The sequence below is a fragment of the Agrilus planipennis genome, unplaced genomic scaffold, assembly GCF_000699045.2.
Source record: "Agrilus planipennis isolate EAB-ADULT unplaced genomic scaffold, Apla_2.0 scaffold2, whole genome shotgun sequence".
In the NCBI taxonomy this organism is placed as follows: Eukaryota; Metazoa; Arthropoda; class Insecta; order Coleoptera; family Buprestidae; genus Agrilus; species Agrilus planipennis.
The window spans coordinates 461,601-484,802 of record NW_020442464.1 but is presented as its reverse complement, the minus strand read 5'-3'; the positions used below and the strand labels follow the sequence as shown (position 1 = coordinate 484,802).

The 23,202-nt window shown below is 34.2% G+C and overlaps 1 protein-coding gene across 1 annotated transcript in view; it reads right to left on the bottom strand.

The window, feature by feature from the left end:
• The window catches only part of LOC108740202, a 224,584-nt gene extending 209,066 nt beyond the window's left edge, over positions 1-15,518 (bottom strand). Inside the window, exon 1 of the mRNA XM_025980992.1 lies at positions 15,348-15,518. The gene's annotated coding sequence lies outside the window, so the exon portion shown is untranslated. The remainder of the gene's footprint in view (positions 1-15,347) is intronic.
• Positions 15,519-23,202: the final 7,684 nt, after the last annotated feature.

Genomic DNA, 23,202 nt, shown 5'->3' with positions numbered 1-23,202 from the left:
AGAAATAGACGAGATAGTAGGACACCTTCTCAGGCATGAAGGTCTAGTCAGAGACATATTAGAGGCAAGAACGGGAATTAGGAGGGGTAGAGGTAGATCTGGATTAGATTACTGTTCTAAAATAGTTAAAGATGTGAGTTATTCTAGTTTTAGGGAAATGCGAAATTAGCTTAGGATAGGAAAGAGTGGAGGTGCGTATCCAAGCATTCTTATGACTGATGACCTTATGATAACGATATTGTTTAATATCCTGATTTGCCCACATTCCTGATATGCAGTAATTTTGATCTCATTCATTATTTCAAAGTAGTTGCGGCAAAAACCCAAGTATGTCTCTGGACTAAAGAAACATTTTAAATAGGAAATATCCGATTATTTCAATCATGCTCGATACTTGGAAGTAATGACGCAAACAATAGATTGATTCTCCTTCAGTAAGAACACCCATGGAATCGTGTATTCGACGTTTCGGCGACAGCTGTGGTTAGCATCCTCAAGGAAGGTAGCGATTGTACTGATACTAAGACATTTAGGTAACGCCGGTCGTGAAAGCTTTAGCCTTTTGATCCGATTATTTCTTCGCTCAATAGTTATTAAATAATTCATCGTTAGTAAATAATTTCTTGTCCAAATATGACATGAAGCGTATCGTTTTGTGTACGCAGCTTCGTAAAATACATATTTATCAAAAATTCGTGACTGATAAAACAGTAGAAACTGATGATCGATCTTTTGCATATCAATAATGGGAAAAACAGACAGTAGAGGATGTGCAGTAGAATTTAATTTACAGATAAGCTAAAAAAACCTTTTTAACTAAAGAAAGTTCCAATTGATTTCGTTTGCAGAAAATTATTCATAAATTTACAAAACTATTATTTACATAACGTTTTAAAATTTCATTGCTGTAATTTTGCCAACGTAAAGCAGAACGTTCCGATATTTTATCTCAAAAGTTGATGATACTGAAGCCTTGGACCGTTTGGCGTTCAGTTGCTTACCATCGTCTCGCATATGGTGGAATACTATCTTGTCATGCACAATTTGAATTTTGTATTTGCTTTTGACTGTGCTCTGAATGCTAATTTATTCCGATTTTTATGTTCTAATCGTTGGACTGAATCCAACAGTGTGCTAGAAAGCTTCCATACATTTTTATACAAATACAAAAGATGAAAACGGAGGAAATATGAAGGTACAGTTTCGAAAACTGGGTAAAGATAATTTACGATTTTTATCAGTGTTTGGAATATAGTTGCAGCAAAATGTGAACAAATAGAAGATAATAAGGAAGGTATAAGTATTTTTGAGACATACGCGGAATACTATTTATAACTCGAAAGTTTGTAAGAAATTTAATTTTAAATTTCGATCGCGATAATATTACTGTTAATTTATGAAGCTGAATTAGAATTTTTCTCCAAGTAATAAAGGAACTGCTAAATAACATCTTAATATTAGGCATTACTTTCTTTTAATTACTAAATGAGATGTACAGATATATATAGTACATTCCCGGAATTAAAGATTTAGAAAACAGCACTGAGTAAATTAATTAATGTTAGCTAAAAAGGTGATCTATTATCCGATGAATGACTATATTTCATTAGGGAGCCCTATATATATATATATATAAGAAAATGATATCCCAGTTTTCTTTTAATAAATTTAAGCGCTTATCGACCCCAAATTATCAAAAATGTTTTATTAAATTCAATTGCAGATTTACATGGATTTATAATTAAAATTGAAAATACATGCTAACTTCAACGTCAATTTTATAAACACATTAAAGTCAAGGCGGTTTGAGGTGAATTGCATGTATTTTCCTTTGAACTTTCTATTATATCTCTGTAAAAGCTTTATACCAGACGTGTGGTCGAAAAAAGTATTGCCTCAGTTATATCGACCATAATTTGAAAATCCTGCTAGTTTATGATGTATCTTCTGTAGTTATTTAGTGGTGTATTTATTTCCTCGTGATACCAGTACTTCGTGAGACATAGATATTAAATGGATAGAAGATTTTTCAACGTCTATTCTCTCCTATCTCTCTGGCTATTCGTCTTGTGACGTCGTACGTCACTGCGATATTCTGCGTCAGGAGAATAAATAATCGCCATAACGATTAGTCGTACAAGTTTCAGATTTACTCTGCGGATGTATAAGTAGGTACCTATACACCTATTTTACCTTTATGATGAAGAAAATTGACCATTTTCTATAAATTTTGTCAAACAAATTATTGATGTGGTGAAAATTAGCACAATCATCTATTTTTCTAGTTTTTACCCTTGAAGTGTTTAGATATGTCTCCTTGAATTGAATTTGTATGGTTGGTATGAATGAAATAAAACTTTTGTTTTAATAAGGATCACGCACAGAGTGTTTCAAAAAATGTTTATTCAAACTTAACAAGTTTTTCTACCTAACCGGTCATTATCTATATTACAAAAATGTTAACTAATTAGGTCGAAATAGACATCTTGCGTTTCCCTTATTAAAAGCGTTTCGTCCCAAATTCATCCACGAACGTTTCAATATTATTGAAGATTGGTTACTAATTGATCAAAACTACTAGGCGTAGATCATGATTTCGAAACTATTAGTATTGAATACGCTGGGAAATGCTTCATGAGTAGTACAGACAAAGTGAAGAGAGATAACTGAATGACAGTAAGCGGAACAGCAGTTAGAGGTTTCGTAGGTACGAATTATATCATTAAACAAACGTCTTCACTTTTCTAAATTTCAAAGAATGTTGTTGTTCTTTAAAGTTCCATCCTAGCGACATGCTTATTAACTACATCTCTTTCTGTTACACATGAATTGGTATAATATTACTTCCTTTCCTTTATTAGAGTCCGCTGCAATTCCTACCTGGCATCTCTTTTCTACGGTTACGATGTTCTCTAAAACGTTTGTCGTGAGTAAAAGTAGGCGTTCTGTCTGCAACCGCTCTACTCTAGTTAGTAAGTTGAAAAAAGAAAGTAAATGCGACAGTTTTGTTTCGAACTATGCCAATTTTGAATGTCCCAAGTATACTAATGTTAAGGCCGTTAACATTTAGGTATGTTTAATTCGCGTAATCGTAGTCATAGTTGCGTTAGTAACAATAAGTAGACAGTTAAGAACAAAGTAGTTTTATTTCGTATTATTTATATTAATAAAAGGTAATGACAAAGTAAAGACTAACTGAGTGAACTTGTTATATTTCTTCGATGAGATCCCGAGATAAAAATGTTCAGTCTCTCAGAGTCTCTAAAAGCGAGACTCGAGTCTCCTTCCCATCGAGTTTCTTTGGTGTCGCTGAGAGAAACTGTCGAGAGACTGTCAAAAAAACTGTTAGCTCAGAGTCTTTAGCGTCTCTGAACGAAAGACTCGAGTCGATCATAGAGAATTCCTCATTTGGTATCCAGTCTCTGAACGAGAGACTCGAATCTCTGAATTAACAATTTTATCGTTCGAGTCTCTCATACAGAGACTGTGAGAGATCCATAAAAAACACCTTGGCAATAACTGAGAGACTGTGAGAGACGCTCTCAGAGACGCTGAAAGACTCTGAGGGACTGGAGAGAGACTGAAATTTTTTGTCTAGGGATGAACTATTTTCTTCTTTAATATATTTTATAGTAGCTAATGGTTTTTTTGTATAGTCACTTTTTCTATTAGTAGTATAGTTCTGTCCTCAGTAATTCAGAGATGCTCAAGTGTGTTTTAAGTTTGTGTCATGGCGAGAATTTTAAATTTTATGGGATGCATGCAGTACACAAGTTTTAGTCGCTTGTTTTAATAAACTTGCTTTCTTCCTAACGAAGCGTCCAAAGTTTTAATAGAATCGGTTGCAACAAGCATTTCTTTTGCTTGGAAACGGTACGAAATTCATGCAAGTGTTCGAGTACCGTTGGGAACCATTGCCGCCATTAAAACTTTTATTGCCACTAAAACTTTAAATAAGTTGCAAAAGAAGTAACCACACGCTTCAAGTACCGCTGAGATAAACGCATTACGGCGAATTTAACGTGATAGTCTGTGAACACGTTCCTCTTTTGATTGTGCGAAATTTTATTGTTGTTTAGCGAGCTGAAACCGTGGCTATTATCTGCCTGTATCGACACCATTAGAAAAGTACTCGAAAACCCAACGGAATATTTGGCTTTGCTGTTCTACAGTCTGATTGGGTTGCTACAAAAGTAAATTAAATGCCAAACTCGCACATAGACGTTCGATAAATGAAATAAATAGAATGCAGTAAAATAAATCGATTTGCTAGTGGAACAAACGCGATTAAAATAGAATTGTTTGCACAGTAGAACATATTTACGATATCGACTTGTATTTAATTTTGGATGTGTTAAGTGTTAGGCAATAATTACATAGGTATACATTGTAGGCGAGAAATAGTAAAACAGTTCTCTATTTTCGGAAACTATTATCAGAAATGGTAATTGAAATGATATTAGAATGATTAATCTATTTACATGGAGTATTTAAGAAAATTATGGCGTCGGTTTGTAAAAATAAAAATGGTTTACTCAGTTTTGGCAAGCGGGGATAAGTAAAGTAAATATCTTTTTCTTTTCGATTAGTTGTTGCCTGTTACCTACTTTGTCCGCGTGGAATTCGGTTATAACATAAACCCCGGATTTTACACCTTTTAGGGTTGTATTTTGTAGTGAATGGTACCGGTCTATAATGATCTTTGTACAAAATTTCAAGCTTCTTGACCCAGCGGTTTGGGCTGTGTACTATTGATAGATACATCAACCTTTGAACTCCTTTTCACCCCTTTAAGGGTTGAATTTTAAAAAAATCCTTTCTTAGTTCACTGCTATATTGTATGAAGAACGTCTGCGTAAGATTTCAAGTTTCTAGACCCAATGGTTTGGGCTGTGCATAGATATATCAATCAGTAACTTTATCCTTTCAAATTATTATAAATGTGGCACACTCATGCGTACCAAGAGGTAGATGTTAGACCCTCATGCATTGTATGAGAAGGTGAAAAGTGGGTGGAGAAACTAATGTGTTTTTTGTGGGGGCAGGGGGTGAAGCCGGAAGAGGTGGAGGCGAAATACCAAATCTTACAAGAGAAATATACGCAACCCAATCTACCCTTTGTGATTATTTTTTAACCCAACCTAACTTACCATAGTAAAAATATTCTATTTAAGTCACTTTTTGATTCAAAGATGGCTCTGTATGTGTAAAAAAATCATAACTCCATAATTCTGTTAAGAAACAACGTGACACATAATGATGGTGCTACCCTAGACAAAAATTTTCAGTCTCTGTCCATTCTCAGAGTCTTTCAGAATGTTTCAGCGTCTCTGAGAGCGTCTCTCACAGTCTTCCACAGTCTCTCACTTATTGCCTAGGTGTTTTTATGGATCTCTCACAGTCTCTGTATGAGAGATTCGAACGATCAAATTGTTAATTCAGAGATTCGAGTCTCTCACAGAGAGACTGAATGAATAAAACTGGAAAATTGAGATCCTCGTGTCTCTCGTAGAAAGACTGGGATCTCTGAAATATTTTGAACTTGGATAATTTTAACCATGTCTATCGAGACACCACTTATTGAGAGATTCGAGTTTCTCGTTCAGAGATTCGAGTCTCTCGTTCAGAGATTCGAGTCTCTCGAGACTGGATACGAAATAAGGATCTCTCTATGAGCGACTCGAGTATCTCGTTTAGAGACGCTAAACAGTTTTTTTTATAGTCTCTCTCAGCGACACCAGAGAGACTCCATGAGAGACGGAGACTCGAGTCTCGCTTTCAGAGACTCTGAGAGACTGAATATTTTTATCTAGGGTAATACAATGCAAATGTGGGTATCTTAATGATAGTAATGCAAAATGGGCGCCTAAACTACAATAAGCACATAAGAGAATTTTATGTTAATATATCAATCTATATAATTCACTCAAGACTTAAATTTTTAAGATACTGTTCATCAGATTTTTTTGAATGACTTTTAAATATACAAATAAAAAAGAATTTTCGGGCTACTGCAATATGTACATGCAAGTATCCATGATGAATTATCCCAGATAATGTCGGCAGTTACTCCGTTTACAAATGAAATCACTTTACTATGATGTTTTATTTTTTTACAGGTAATTATTAAAGTTACACAAAGCCCTCTATACAGCCTCCATTTCGATCGTTTTGGAAATATTAGGTACAGGCGTACAGTGTCATTCAGGCGTTATCTCAATTTATTGTATTGCATGCGGATTAAATTTTCTGACCAACCGGTATTTTCAACGGCAAATGGATGGTTACTAATTATATTTAATCCGCCATAATCAAAATGCAGCCGTTACGCTTTTGTGACTTCCGCAACGGCAATGGATGTGGTTTTGATCCCGTTATTTTAGATCTTTTGTTTGTAAGTTTCGGGCTTAACGTTGCAACATTTATATTATTACGGGATATGTTATCACTATTATCCATTTTTACGAACCATAAAGTTCCATCAGAAAGCTTTCCGTTTTGTGTTTATGATTTTTAATAGCAAAATTCAATTAAACAGTTTTCAATAATTAATTTTGACGATGATATTTGCCTATCATCAATTTTTTGCTCTCAATGTTTGAACTCGAATTGTCAGTCACGTTATAGTTTTAATTACGATGCATGGGAAGTAATGCAGTGCAAAGTAATTGATTAAAACTCAAAATGTTATTATGACATAATTAAATTAGTTTATCCTACGTATGTTGAGTGACACAGGAAATAGTATCACGGAAAAGCAGGAAATACCATAATCATTTAGCTGCAGAATTGACTTGCGTTCCTGTTACTGCATTATAAAAAGCAAAAAAAGTTTTTCGATTTATAATAGCATACACTGGTAGACCCTAGACAAAAATTTTCAGTCTATCTTCAGTCTCCCAGAGTCTTTCAGCGTCTCTGAGAGCGTCTCTCGCAGTCTCTCAGTTATTTCCTAGATGTTTTTATGGATCTCTCACAGTTTCTGTATGAGAGACTCGAACGATAAAATTGTTAATTCACAGATTCGAGTCTCTTACAGTGAGACTGAATGAATAAAACTGAAAAATTGAGAGACTCAAGTCTGGGATCTCTGAAATATGTTGGACTTATTGTTAGAAAATTTTAACCATGTCTGTTGAGACACCACTTATTGAGAGATTCGAGTCTGTCGTTTAGAGATTGGAGTTTCTCGTTGAGAGATTCGAGTCTCTCGTTCAGAGACTTGATATGAAATGAGGATCTCTCTATGAGCAACTCGAGTCTCTCGTTCAGAGACGCTAAATAGTTTTTTTTGACAGTCTCTCCCAGCGACACCAGAGAGACTTGATGAGCGACGGAGACTCGAGTCTCGCTGATTTCTTTCTGATTATGATGAAACTTTCTTATTATACCAACAATTTTTTGGGTTTTGCCATTATATGGGCCCTAGACAAAAATTTTCAGTCTCTCTCCAGTCGCTCAGAGTTTTTCAGCGTCTCCAAGAGCGTCTCTCACAGTTTTTCACAGTGTCTCAGTTATTGCCTAGGTGTTTTTATGGATCTCTCAGTCTCTGTATGAGAAACTCGAACGATAAAATTGTTAATTCAGAGATTCGAATCTATGAGATAGAGACTGAATGAATAAAACTGAAAAATTCAGACACTCGAGTCTCTCGTAGAAAGACTGGGATCTCTGAAATATGTTAAACTTGGAAAATTTTAACGATGTCTGTGAGACACTACTTATTGAGAGATTCGAGTCTCTCGTTTAGAGATACGTGTTTCTCGTTGAAAGATTCGAGTGTCTCGTTCAGAGACTGAATACGAAATGAGGATCTCTCTATGAGCGACTCGAGTCTCTCGTTCAGAGACGCTGAACAGTTTTTTTGACAGTCTCTCTCAGTGACACCAAAGAGACTCGATGAGAGACGGAGACTCGAGTCTGGCTTTCAGAGTCTCTGAGAGACTGGACATTTTTATCTCGGGAAAATGCAAAAAAGTTTTTCGGTTTATAAAAGAATACACTGGTAGATTGTATAGTCGAAAAACTTTAAAAATTCGATATTTTGTTATTTCTTTTTGTTAAAAAGCGAAGCGCACATTACGAGTAGCTTTTCAGCAGCTTCATCAAATTGCTGACAAAGGGCCTAAACGTTGGCACATTTTTCAATTTCGTAGCATAAAGCGGATGATTTTAAGCAAGACTATATCGCGGAGTAAAGCGGCTTTGAGGAGGACATTTGTGTTTTAACATGCGTCGCGATAGCTTTTATTCAAAGCCCCTCGTCGCTAGCCGGAGGGTCTTCCCTCATTACTGTTTGCATTCATGCCTAGAGCGTCACGAAAGCCGTAGATAGAGACAGAGAAGGTCCTTTTTCGTGGCTTTGCCACCATTCAAGTGTAAACAGTCGGATTTGGGGATTACAAAGATGAAGAGCATGTCCCAAATGAAAGCTTTAGGAAAGGAAAAAAAAAAAAAAAGAATTACAACGCAGGAAAATCCTCCTGAGTCAATGCGATTCAATGGAGTGTAAATCAATCGATTTTAAATCGTTGTTTGTTACAAAATTTTCAGGAGTTGCGTTATCAACGAAACACACAGTGTCCAATGTAAAGTAAATTTAGAAACATTTTATGTTCTTTCGCAGATAAAAGCCCTAATAATTGCTCTTTACAAAAAATTCAAAGTATAAGAACATTTTTGCTAATAGGCTTACCATTGTTAAAAAGAGAACACTGATAGAATCGTTTATCTGACATTTCGACAACTAATATTTAAAAGTTGTTTCCGGTGGCTCAGAGAACGTGGCGAGGACATAGTCGATCATCTACCATTAGTTAAGAAGATGTCATAAAATCTTAGACAAATTATAAAATGTGAGTCGACTGCTGGAAAACTAGAATGAGTCAAGAAGTTTATCTATTCGGTCAAATACTTCTAATAATATTGGTCTTGGTCTTGCCCATTAAGTTTTAGTCTTGTCCCAAAAAAAATATTTTGTCTCTATATTTCAACCATAGGAAGAAAATTATAGAAACAAGTGTATTCATCAAAATATGACAAAATCATTCTGTTTCTGTATTTCATTTGATCGTATCTTCATCCTTCTTTCAAAATTAACTTTAGTTAGTTTGGACGATCGCAAGTACTATAACTCAATATTGAGGCAGAAGTAACTGCGCAAATTGCGCAACTGGTTCATTAGTTTAATTGTTTAATTAGGAGGAGTGATAAGAAGTAGAATTTATTTCCGCACAGATGGATATATTTTAAGGGTTAAATAATATTGTTTCTCGTTTAATCGACAGACGACTCTCTTGCTTGTATTGTTACGTTTTTAAAGGAAAGATTAACTGTTACCTAGCAATAAGTGCGTAACGAGACTGCTATTCATAAAACTCGTACCTCCAGGGAATGGAACGTCACGATTTGATGTGTTCCTCGTTAGACAAATGATGATGCTTTTTCCGCTAGTTTGCTTGTTTGTTTTACGTTTTTTCTTTTACATAAAAAACTCCTAGGGTAGAATTATTTCAGTTATTATCCAATCTCTACTAATGAGGTAACATTAAATTTTAAGAAATTTCATTTACGTAGTTGCTCGTTATTTTCGAAATTGATATACCTAATACTGTTTTTTGCTGACATTTTAACAATTATAATACATAATTAAATAGGTCGTCACAACAGGGTTGATGAAGCATATTTTACAAAAAATGTAGGAACTCAACAAGTGTAGGTATTTATTAAATTTGACAATTTATTGTTTCGGCTAATAAGTCATTGCTCAAAGCCCAATGCCAAAACACGACACTTTAGTTGTCCTTCTTAGGTAACTGTGTTACCGAAAAGTGCTTCGGACAACTAAAGTGTCGTGTTATGGCGTTGGGGTTTGAGCTATTTTGTATACAACAGCCGCTGAAGTTTTTCCAATCTTCATATTTAATAAGTCATTGTGGCTATTGCAGCTTTGAATTACGTAAATTTTGAAATTCCCTTATTAGAGATTATCAGTTCAAAAAGTGGGATAGTATTGAGAAAACACAGTTTCAGTACCAAAGTCTATTTTATTTTCAGAGATTCAAGTAAAATAAATTTATTATTTTTAGTTCAGTTTAACAATTACATTTAATATCAACTATTAAAATCAATGGAACTTATTAACCAGTAACGAAGAATTTTCTTATATTTCTAATATGTAGTTGATTTATGATCACATTTGAACATTAGTTCACAAAAACTTAGTTTAATATTTAATACAAATTTCATAGATGCTCGAGTACGAAATAATTCTCACATGTGTAAAGTAATTATAATTTTAATCAACTAGAGATGGCTTATACCAATTATATATATGATAACGGAAATTTGTGTAATCCGTCATTGTGTACAATTCCTAGGAAATGTATATAATTCTTAAAATCGCCTAAACATGTGTAAAATAATAATTATATTACAAACATTTCCAAAAAAGCAATCGGGAATGTATTACATTCAAGATTGCGATATCCGATCAGACGATCGCACTAGAAGCCCTTAAACACAGATAAGTCCGATTCTCAGTTTATTAACCCGAGATAAAAATGTTCCGTCTCTCAGAGTCTCTAAAAGCGACACTCGAGTTTCCGTCTCGAATCGAGTCTCTCTGGTGTCGCTGAGAGAGACTGTCGAGAGACTGCCAAAAAAATTGTTTAACGTCTCTGAACGAAAGACTTGAATCTCTGAACGAGAGACTCGAATCTCAATAAGTGGTGTTTCGATAGACATGGTTAAAATTTTTTAAGTTCAATATATTTCAGAGATCCCCGTCTTTCTACGAGAGTCTCGAGTCTCTCAATTTTTCAGTTTTATTCATTCAGTCTCTCTGTGAGAGACTCGAATCTCTGAATTAACAATTTTATCGTTCGAGTCTCTCATACAGAGAGTGTGAGAGATCCATAAAAACACCTAGGCAATAACTGAGAGACTGTGAGAGACGCTCTCAGAGACGCTGAAAGATTCTGAAAGATTCTGAAAGATTCTGAGATACTGAAAATTTTTGTCTAGGGAACATGTTTTATTCATTTTATTCACAAATAGCATTAAGTTTTATACATTCCTAGTACAATATCGGAATTTCATACAATTCCTAGGAAATGTATACATTTCCCAGGATATGTGTGTATTAAAAAATCTTTGAAACAATATTTTATACATTTCCAAAATATCCTCGGAATTGTATACATTCTCTAGGAATTGTATGAAATTCCGATATTGTACTAGGAAATGTATAAAAATAATGCTTGTATACTTTGTTGTATAATTGTATACACTTCCTAAATTTCACACATTTCCGGCAATACGTATACTCGCAGACAGGAAAGCCGTTAATGTGTTAGGCGGTGGACTTCGAACACCGAAAGGCTTCTTTATATGTGAGTACCTACTATTGCTGGACGCCTGATCTGGCTGCCGATTTCAATTCCTATCAGGGTGGAACTTAGTTAACTTAAAAAATCATTGTACGGTTAACTTACCCTGAACGTTGAAACCTTAAACATGCAAATTACGGTATTGGCAACGGTGCGGTGTAATTCATAAAAAAAACATTTCATTATCATACGTTGAGCCGTTTTTTTAACTTTTTCTTTTTCACCGCTCACACCGTCCACATTTCCCATCGATATAGAGCCGTGTTGCAGGCATACGTACACTTTTAACAATCCTTTCGAACTCAAAAATTAATAGTTCTCAGCACAGAAGTGATTTCTTTCTGATAAAAGCGACCTTCATCTTCCATATAATATTAATATTACAGCAGGCTTTTTGTTGTTAATTACTTTATGCTTTCAAAAATTTAATGTATTTAACAACCCTTTCTAGAACTGCTATAATTGGTACCACTTAACCTCCGCGCTGTGTTCTTTATCAACTTCAAAATAACAAATTGTTACCTATATTGTTTATTATTTATTAATATTACATACATACTTAAGTACTAACATTATTATTCTTAAAGTAAATACGTTTGATCATCAAACTTCGGCCATATTACATCACATTACCACTAAATAAACTGTTTATAGAAGATAATTAGAAACATTATTAGAGTGTAATTAAATAGGTAAATTTATAGTTTTTCAGAATACCTAAAGCCATTTAAGTATGTTTGTTTAAAGTTAATATCAAATAAGTGTCCAGTGCCGAAAATGTCTCTAATTTACAAGTTTTCTTCATTAATTTGATGTAATCTGTAGTGGCAAAAAAAAATTATTTCAAAAATGAATTCATCTTAATGTGTTAAAATTACCCTACAAAAATCCTTCTGAATGTCTTTTAGTTACTTCCTATTTGTTTAAAACTGAATAGTTGTCTTTTTTGGTTTGAAGACGCAATTATTACTTTTTAGCTGATTCTCGTGGGACTAAAGCGGATTTTCAATTTAACTGATAGATACGATTGACGTTTTAGGTTTGGGAGAACGCTAAGCCAACTGAATGCGTAATTTATTGATAGTCCGACCCTCGTATTCATATATGTTAAATTTAACCACTTATTAGTTAGAAGCTGAAACCGTCGAAAATGGAAAAGAAAAATTCAATATAAACCCCTCACGACGAAACTCAAGGGAACGTCCATTTTCTTTCGGTATTGAAAGCTTTCGTAACGTGTAGAGTATGAAAAAACAACAGAAGTTCATGAATGAAATTTTTAATGCCTGATACTGAAAGAGAAATTAGGATAATGGAGTTCGTCTTCGCTTGTTTATCTCTTTCTTTTCATTCGCACCTTGTCGTCCACACAAAGTTCTTTTTTATTTTTAGACACGTTCACCCCGTTCAAATGTGGCATCATTACAGAGAATTGCTGTTTCGTTATATGGGTCATATGTCAAACGAATTAGGCTCAAGCAATATCTTTTGTATAAAAAATCAGTATCTTTTGACATTGAGTGCACTTATCAATTTTCGGTCTTCCCATGATTTTAAATTTAGGTAGGTTATGGTAGATTAAATTAGATTACGGTTTTGAGGAATCTTGAATGGCTTGTGTAAAGCGTTTAGAATAGGTGTTAATCAGAGAGGATTTCCTGATTGTCATATTATGTAAAGTGTCAATAATCAATAGATTATGTTAGATTGAGGTACGAGGAATTGCAAAAACAGATTTTCTTCTTCTTTGGGTCTTATGTAATAAAAAAAAATAACATAATAGCTGTAGTGGTCTTCTGATGATTTTACGTATTGTAGATGATTTTGTACAAACTTAATCGCAACAGTGGCTGTTTAATCGGGTTAAAACTAAATTTAAAGTAGGTACACTACAGGCATGTTGATGCCTGTGTTATATGCTTTTTATATATATGATATGGTGTACAGAAATCAAATTCCCTCCTACTTTATCCTTCCAATTTTATCGACTACCTATATTCAGTTTATTATAAATTTTTTTAATTAATGTGATATTCTGTTTTATACCTACACACATAAGTACTTTTTCATAAGTTTGTTAATTAAATACCCATAAATAGATTACAAAAGCTATTCAACATATTTATTTTTAGCATCGCACCCTGCTGTTCTAATAAAACAATACAAAGCTATTTTAATATAGACAGAATTTGCATATTTTTGCCATCTCTTTCATAGGCATTGAAATCCCTTTCTATTATAAATAATAAAATTAAATATGAAATTATGTACTACTAAAAAAACATTTTGACTGCAATTAATTTTTGAGTGATTATAATCTTTTCATTTTGACCAAAAAAATATGTTTACAACGTAAAAACGTTGATGGAGTATTTTTGAGGTGAGGATGTGTGACTGGAAGATAGTGTAGCATTAGTAGTTCAGATGCGACGGCGGTAAAACAATTACTTCTTTGGAAAAATGTTATTCTACACTTCCTCTACGTGGCAAGGTGTCGAAAACAGATATTTTCCCTTCTAAGGTGTGAGAAAACTTTTTCATTGAAAAACCAAAAATTGTATGCTATAACTTCAAAAAAGAACTTTTTCGCTTTTCTCTTAATTATTACGCTGAGGAAATGTAGGGCAAATTTTTTAGCTACATGTAACATCAACTGTCTAATACAAACAACGAGTTGCATGGCAAGGGTGTGGATATTTTCGTAGTAGATAATTCGACATTTTGTACTGTTGTATTTATTTATTCTGCAAATAATTTTTATTACAGTTATATTAAAATTATTATTATTTTCTTGTTGAATGTTTAAGAAGTCAATTTCACTTCTAATTTATTTAGCTTTTGATTGGCGTATTTTCTTTTATAAAAGTTGTTTTGTACAACTTCCTGTATTATTTATTAATAATTCTATTAATGGTGTAGCTGTTACAATCAAAATAATTACTCTACATATTATTTATACCAATACCTAGCGATTATGTATAATTTAATTTATTTTATATTGCAGAGGTAGATAAAAGCAATGAATCACAAATGTAGTTAAATTTAAAAAATGAAGACCTAGCAAAACCGGTGAAAATTAAAAAAAGACTTAAGGCAACTTTAACCTTCTGAGGCAGATTCAATCTGCCCTAGGTTTTTTCACTTCTGCAGTTTTTGCTTGGGAATGTCCTCCCTTCTTAACTTTATTTGACATTCGGTTATATTCTTTATACCTATGTTTATTACTTTAACCATCAAAAACTAGCTTTTATGAATAAACAATATCTAGATATAGTAATTAATTTATCAAATTATCTGCACAAGTTGGTCAATATACGTAATATACCTATAGCAATTATGTTAATCGCTATTTAGCCAAATTGTCCGTAATATACCTATTAATTAGTCAGTAAAATTGGCTAGTTAAAGACGTATGGTTCAAATTAATAAGTAAGGGAAAAAATCAGACTGCTTAGACTTCATTCTATTGTTTGCGATAGTGCTTTTTTGATGATTGACTATTTAAATCGCATTCCTAATATACTGATGGTACATATATCATTTTAGTTGTAAAGAACATAATGGATGTCGTAACATTTAAATTTAAACATGAGCCTAGTAAGATTAAGATATGCTTAAAAGAAATAAAATATCGAAAATCGATGTTACATCGAAATCTATATACCTTATGAATGCCTTTAATTGTATAATAAAACTTTAGCAAGAAAACTCTTGAGTAGTTGGGGTTAGCAAGGAAAGCGATGGATTGTAGGTAGGTAATACAAAATCAATTTAACCGACGTTTAATAATGTAATTTTGAGGGAAATAAGTGACAATTTGCTTATAAACTCCAAAATCTAATCTTCGTGATTCGTGAAGAACTAATTGAAACCAGAAAATTTACTTTCGAGCCATTAGGCAATTATCTGTAACTTTATTAATTACGTTTTTAGTAATTAAAACTTTTTGGAGCTTACCCAAATTTCAACGACACGTTCTAAAACTCATCACAAAGTTCAAAAAGTCCTTAAAGATTTTCGTTTCCACATACTTTGTCGCAAACGTTAAGAGACGACGATGATGAAAATTTTTTGTGTTGAAACTAAACTTTCACGAGCGCCAAAAGGTCCGTCGCGACGTCCGTTTTAGTAAACGACGGTCGGGAATCTAAGCGAACGCGAGCGCCTCCTAGTCCGCGACGTCGTCGTCGGCCAACCGACGCCCCCTCGACGTCGAGAATTAAAGCGACGCGTCGCGCCGCGCCGCGCCGACTCAGAATTGGGGAATTTATAATAAGGCCCTTGTGTTTTCAGAGTCACGTACCTACAGGGCGTAAGAGTTGGACGTGAAGATATTGTCGGTTTCAAAATTTGTAACTACTTTCGGAAATACGGTTTTCAACGTCTCCTTTCCGAAAATTTATGTGATGTGATAAACGTATAGGTAGATTTTCAAATATTTTAAGATATCAATTATTAAATCATTATAAATAATCTATTTGGAAGGTCGTCAGTTCTAAGACTGGTTGGACACGCACCTCCACTCTTTCCTATCCTGAGCTAACCTTTGCATTTCCCTGAAACTAGAAAAGCCCATATCCTTAACTATTTACTAACAATAATCTAATTTAGGTCTACCTCTACCCCTCCTAACTTCTGTTTCTGCCTCTAATATGTCTCTGACTAGACCTTCATGCCAGAGAAGGTGTCCTACTAACCTATCTCATCTATTTTTTATTGACTTCCATAGAATCCTGTGTTCTCCTATTCTTTCTAATACCTCTTCATTTCTAACCTTCTCTATCCACGGTATCCTCATCATTCGCCTCTAGCACCACATTTCGAACGTTTCTAACCTTTTCTTTTCCGCCGCGTCCACTGTCCATGTTTCGCATCCGTACAGCGCCGTGCTCCAAACATACACCTTTAACAGTTTTTTTCGAATTTCTATTTGGACTGCTCCATTATAAAAGAGGAGGAGACATCCCTATACTAAAAGTAAAATAGGGTTATCCCTAAGAAACTTTCGGACCAGATCAGGGTCTAGTATGCATACTTGGTCGCTGTTACGAAAATCCTTGCTTAATCGTATAGGGTCCTGGCTTGCCTGCCTTATCATAGCCCTGTTAGGAGATTCCTTATTTATCCCGATCCGGTCCTGACATGACACCCCTATTGAAAACGTACATGAACTGTCAGTCGTATTGTAAACGTATTCAAGTCCGGTCCTGGCATTACTGTTATTGTATTGTAATCCTTTTAGGAACTCCTTACTAATTCCATGCGGCCGTGATACGATCATTTAAAAAAAATTGGAACTATTTAGCGTAAGCCAGGAACCTTACAGGAGGTTAGGTTAGGTTTATTATTACTCTTATTATAAAGTCCATGTGGCAAATGCATGTTATACGAGCCCATGGAGTAGTGCGGTTCCTGTGTTACAATAATTTAAGGTAGTGAACATTTCGGAGTTTCAAATTTAGTTAACGTTGGAAGAGCAACATTGCCGGAGCGAGTGGTTGTCAAAGAAAGTTGGTAAATACCTACTATTACAAAATACGGAGTAACAAATGTTTGCAACTCATCGTTTGCCTTTAAAGTTGTGTGTATTGCATTACTTTACTCCAGCAAGTGGTAAATTAGCGTCGGGGGTGTCCGAACTCTTGAGTTCTGTGTTCATTACGTTGTAGTTGAACAGTAAAGATGGCGATTTAATTACGCATTTATATGCAGTAAACGTTGAAGACAATATTCCTCAGAACTTTGCCCGAGGGCTGTTACAGATAATTTAATGGCATTTAATGACTAGGAATGGAAAGTTTGATCGGACAGAAGGGACGACCGGTGATTTCGTTTTAAACGCCCCTTTTTGTCATTTTATGTCCCGCAGCCACATTAAAGACAGCCTTAATTAACAATGAAAGTGGAACACAAAGGCTTCAGAAAAAACCGTATACTTTCTATGTAAATTGTTTCTTTAGAATATACGGGGTGTAAAAGAAACAAGGGCTGATTTTGCAGGAGGTGATAGAGCATTATAAAACATTAAAATTAAGCAAATGTTTAAATGTCCAAAAGAAGAAAAACGTAGTTGAAAGTACAAATAAAGTAAGCAAATTCAATTCCGACCCTGGTAAAGAAATACGGTCTGCAACGCTACACTCAATCAGCTGGTGATTACCAGCATCAGTGTAGTTTTTTGCTCATGTATTGTTTAGCCAACCACTAGTAGCTTTATTTTTTTAACTTTTAAACCTTGTGCAGTTCAATAAACTAAAATTCAGCAATATAACACTAATTATTAATGTAGGTCAGTCTCTGTAGAACAAGTGTGAACCAAATCGCTGCTATAGGGTCGACATGATCGATTTCAAAGAAGACAATCCCCCAAAATAGTACGCGAAATAGCAATTATGGCAATTTTTAAAGAAACAGTTGCTGCATCCTTATCGTTTGCAGCGAGTGTAAGTTTCGCTTGAAACTGATTTTCAGCCGCGACTGGATTTGTGTCGATGGTTTGAAAGGAAAGGTACTGCATACCCTATTTTTTTCCCTATAGTGTTGATTACTGATTTTACTTCACATGGGACGGCATTTTGGATAACAATAACCACTATTGGTGTGACACAAATTTGTACATCCTTCGCGCCACTGTGTAATTTCTCTTTCAATTTGGCGGGCAGCAGTTAAACTTTTTAGTTGTCGTTAAATATACAATACCTACCTATCTACCTAAATTAAATTTTGATAAGTTTAGGAATCAGTTTTAAAACAGTAAATTGCCTAAAGGAAGAATGAATAACGCTTGTTATATAAAATAATATACGTAATGCAACGATTTAGCAGTTCTGACTATATCGCAACTACCATAAACTTTTCTTGATGCCCGGAGATATCCCCCATGTTTAACTTCATAAGTAATACGCATTCAAAACTTTCCACAATATACGTCAAGGTGAATGCACCTGATTTGTTACTGTTGTTACATAGTAAAAGCTTAGGGTGTAGTTAGAAAGTGAAGAGCAGTTTGAATAAGCCATCGGATAGATCGTTGAATGTAAACAACACGTAACGAAGCCACGAACGAAGATATAGGTGCATGAAGGCGCACGATATTCTTCCTATTACTGCTGCTAGTAATAAGAAGTACGTACAACCCGATCGTTGGAGCAGACGAAATACGGACAAATTCAAATTATGTTTCCTAAAAGCTATTAGCGTTCAACGAACTTTCCTAGGCGGATGAAAATTGTGTCCTCAGCGAATTGGAAAACCTCCAAGATGGAAACTAGTAAATTGGAGTGGAAGGCTGTGTGCCGTAGGCATTTTGGAAAAAGAATTTCATATATGTGAACGTGGCTGTCGGTGAAGACGAGTACACAAAAACAGAGCACAAAGCCACCGAGATTTATTGCAACTTAGAAACGAGGTCATACAGGGTAAATCCCTATATAACGGCGAAAATCACAAATATCCTTCATCCGAAGTACAACCCTTACCTACAACAAATCTGACAAGTTGGTAAAATTAAAAAATATTTAGGCTCGAATGATAAAGAAGACATTAAATGAAGCTTTAGTTTTATTATACTTACTACAAAATTTAGGAAGCGTTAATACATGATATACGAAAACAAAAGATCAGTATCGATCAGTATCATCAAGACAATACTTCACAATATACTGATATATCAGTACTATTTTAAGTATTCTGTTTTATTTAATTTAGGGCCAGATTAAAAATTTGCTTTGCAGCTCAGGAGATTCCTAGGTGGTCTTTAAATTTCAAGTTCAAACGCCTTTATCATGAAGGTCAAGAATTGCTTATGTATAATTATAAAATCTGTGAAAAAGTATGTTTCGCAGGAATATTATTTATTTTTAGTATACAAATATTGTTATAGATAGAGAACAAGAGATGCTTAAAAATAATTATCATGTAAATAAAAATAATAAATTGAATATATATTTTCTCCCTACAAGTTTCTATAGTTATAAAATGAACATGTACATGAACAATATACGGAGTATAAAACGAATATAAAATAGTGAATACAAAACCATATTTAATATTATTAAAGTCATAACAAATTGCAAGCATTTGTGTTTGGACTATTGCATATAGTCGGCGGGCTGGATTAAATAGCATTATACGATTAGTCACCTTTCGCGTACAAATTTCATCGGCGGGCCGCAGGTTACCCATGCCTGACGTATGGGTTGAGACCATTGTGTAGCATTCAGGTGGATATCTGTTCTTCTGAGTCTGTCTGCGCTGATCCAGGTTTTTTGTGGCTTCCGAATAAAAAGGAAGCAGTAAGAGCAAGGATTAAAAAGAAAACAAATATGTTAGTATGTAGTGGAGGATTAGAGTTCGAGGTAGTATAAACAATACAGGCCAAAAGTGGAAGTCGCCGATTTTCGATACCCATAAGAAGTCAGGATGGAGAAGCGGTGGAAACATCAAAAGAAAAATACCGCAGAATCAAGTCTCCCTTCACGAAGAAAAGCTACTCAAGAACGATTACTTCCAAATTCGAACGAGAAATGTGCATGGTGTGAAAAGTAGAAGAAGAAGAAAAAGCGTTGCAGATGTGGTGTTTCAAAACGATGATGGAGAAATCGTAGATAAAAGATGCTGAATGTGAGGAGGTAGTAAAAGGAATAGGAGAACGAAGGGCTTTATGAATGTCAATAAGAAAAAGGATCGACAGGATGGTAGGACACCTTATGTGATATGGAGTGTTAGTCAGAGAGGTATTAGAAAAAGAAACTGGAGTAAAGAGTGGCAGAGGTAGATCTACATTAGATGTTTGTTCGCGAATAGTTAAAGATTTGAGATATTCTATAATGCATACTATTGCAGAAGTGTAAAAATTGAATCAGGAAGATTGAAAAATGTTTGAGAATGAAGCCATGTAAACGCAAGATAAATTGACTAAGTATTTTAATAAGAATGAAACCAAGTTATTACAATACTAACAAGTCAAACATTATAAACTCTATATATCTTGTCTAATGCTCAAATAACTTTTTCATGGCTGGTGTAATAATACGTATTTTTTACGAAAGGACACCTTCGCCCTGCGATTTTTGTATTATTACTTTGAAGGTTGATTAAAGGAAGTAAAAACAGTTGATAATATAAACTTATGACTGGTTGTTTATTGAGTTTCCTTTTTTAGGACGACGAGCTGCTTGGAGTAAAAAATACAAACTAGATTGGGTTTTCATAACGCGTATAAAAAGTGAAACATTAATATGTAATCAGGAAATTAAACTTCCAGTTATAAGGTCAGCCAAGTATGTCCTCATTTAACTGGAGTTGTGAATTTTAAATTGCGGTAAATATGATAGCGGTCTGACATTTAACGGAATTTTTAGAAACGTCTCCTCTTGAAGTTATGTACAAAGTATTATAACGACATGAAATATAAACTAGTCCAGGTTACATATTACTATATAGATATATTACAGAAACTCTCAGATGTTTTTTTATTTAATATATACTTAAATTACTGACTTTTGCCCTTGCCTTTACTGCAATAAGCTCCGTTATCTGGAACTATCTGATTATTCAGAGCTCTAACGATATATTTCCGATATTCAAGATTTTGTAGTTTTATAGGACTTTTAAATTAAAAAATCACCAATCAATTAATTAACGTTTTTAGAGTATTTACGGTTACGTTTACGTTAGAACTCGCCGCCGGAATCATAGGGTTACGACATGGAAAAACCTTGTGTGAAATGCGATGCCCTGTGGACTTGGATTGGCTTATGATGAGAAAGGAGCAGATGTATCTTTGCATACATTGACTATTGAGGCGTCTCCCATAACAAATTTAGCTATCTGTTACAGGTTTTAAATGACATCACTACCTTTGTTTATTAGCCAAAGTTATAAGACAATTAAAATACCATTTCAAGAAGAATTCCGTTGAGATTAGAAAAGATTACCATCTTAGATTTTGTTTGTGCAAGAAACTGTATGACGAACAATATCTCAATATATTTTCTAGTGTGTAAGTTATGTGTTATGTAATATTTATCAAGTATTTTGCAAGCAATTGAGAGTAAAGTAACAATCATTACCATACACATTATATGGAAAAGCATGTTAAGATAATTGGACTACACAAATCCTATTGCAAATATTTATCTATAAAAAAAATCGTAACAAACCAATGTCACAATTAACAGTTAACGTGGCTTTCAACGACTTTCCTAGCATTTTCTTCCTGTAGATAGATATTATTTATATTTATAATACAAGAGAACTTGAGTCAATAAAAAATAGGCGAGATAGGTTGGTAGGACACTTTCTCAGACATGAAGGTCTAGTCAGAGACATATTAGTGGCAGAAACGGAAGTTAGGAGGGGTAGAGGTAGGCCTACATTAGATTACTGTTCGCAAATAAGTAGGTAAGGATGTGGGTTGTTCTAGTTTTAGGGATATGCAAAGTTTAGCTCAGGATAGGAAAGAGTGGAGGTACGTGTCCTACCAGTCTTAGGACTGACAACCGTATGATGATGATGAGAACTTGAGTCAATTTTTTATACTTTACTTTACTTTATTTGGCATGCGCCCGATAGTAACGTGGAAGATATAGGAAGCATTTCTGGAACAGTGTGTACATTTTATAAATGACAAGATCAAGTTGTTTTCCTTCAAGTATTTTCCAGAAATAGGAGGATTGAGACCATGGACTCTCCAATAAAAAAGGAAAACATGTTTGCGATTCTGAAGTAGCATCAAATCGCTATCTGTTGTAGGAGTTTTGTTTAATTGGAAATGTATATTTCTTTTATGTTTTCGAAACTTGAAGTTACGTATTTGTACAAAATAAAGAATATTTATGTACATGTATAAAAATAGAAGCATTCCATATATGTAAAGAATTTGACAATAACAAAAACAAATCATGCACCACCTCGAGATATGTATAAATGTAAATATTTTCCCAGAAATAGTCAACCCAACTGTCATTTTTACTAGTCTTCTCAGTTCTCGTCCTGACAGTTTCTCTCCCGTTTTTCGATTGTTGCTTATATTGTTATGTTGTAAGGTTTTTTTAGTAACGTGCTTCTATATAGAAAATAATGTTTGGAGTTAATATGCAATCACGACTGTAACCCCCAAAAGAATGAGTCATAATCGGGGTGTTGTGGTGACAACAATTTATGCCCTTGTGAGACAACCACTTACTTATGCGGCTGGGGGATTGAACCCCATTTTCGTTCGGCATTACGAGCGCTTCAGAAAAAAATCTAAGGAGAATGAAAATGTGCGATTTTTTCACAATGTAGGTATTATGGTTACATTTAACCTACATGCTTTTTGTATATAACATTTTTGTAGGCAATTACTTTTGGGTATATAAATATTAGATTTACTTAATTTTTATTCATTGTTGCCACCGTCATGCATCTTTAAATTTGTGCTTCACTTTTTATGGCGAAATAACCACACCCTAAACCCTTTTCTACTTTTCTCTGTAATTGGGTTGGAACACTATATTAAGGATCAGGATGTAACCATCCCGCTGAAAAAAACATTTCTTGCGCCAAATTTTAGTTAAGAATGACTTTGAAAATTGATAAATTATTTATCAAATCGTTTAGAAATCAAAATTGTAAAACTTTTACACTATTATTTATTACTAGAACAATAAATCTATTAAGCCGAAAAACGTACTACATGGAAGAGAAAGATGCCCTTATCTTTCTCGGCTAGTCGCAGGTGACGAATACTACTGCTACTTTATAAATTTGGTTCATCTTTTTCTCTATTTAAACAAATGGCAGAGTTTGTCTCTCTTTCATTACTATA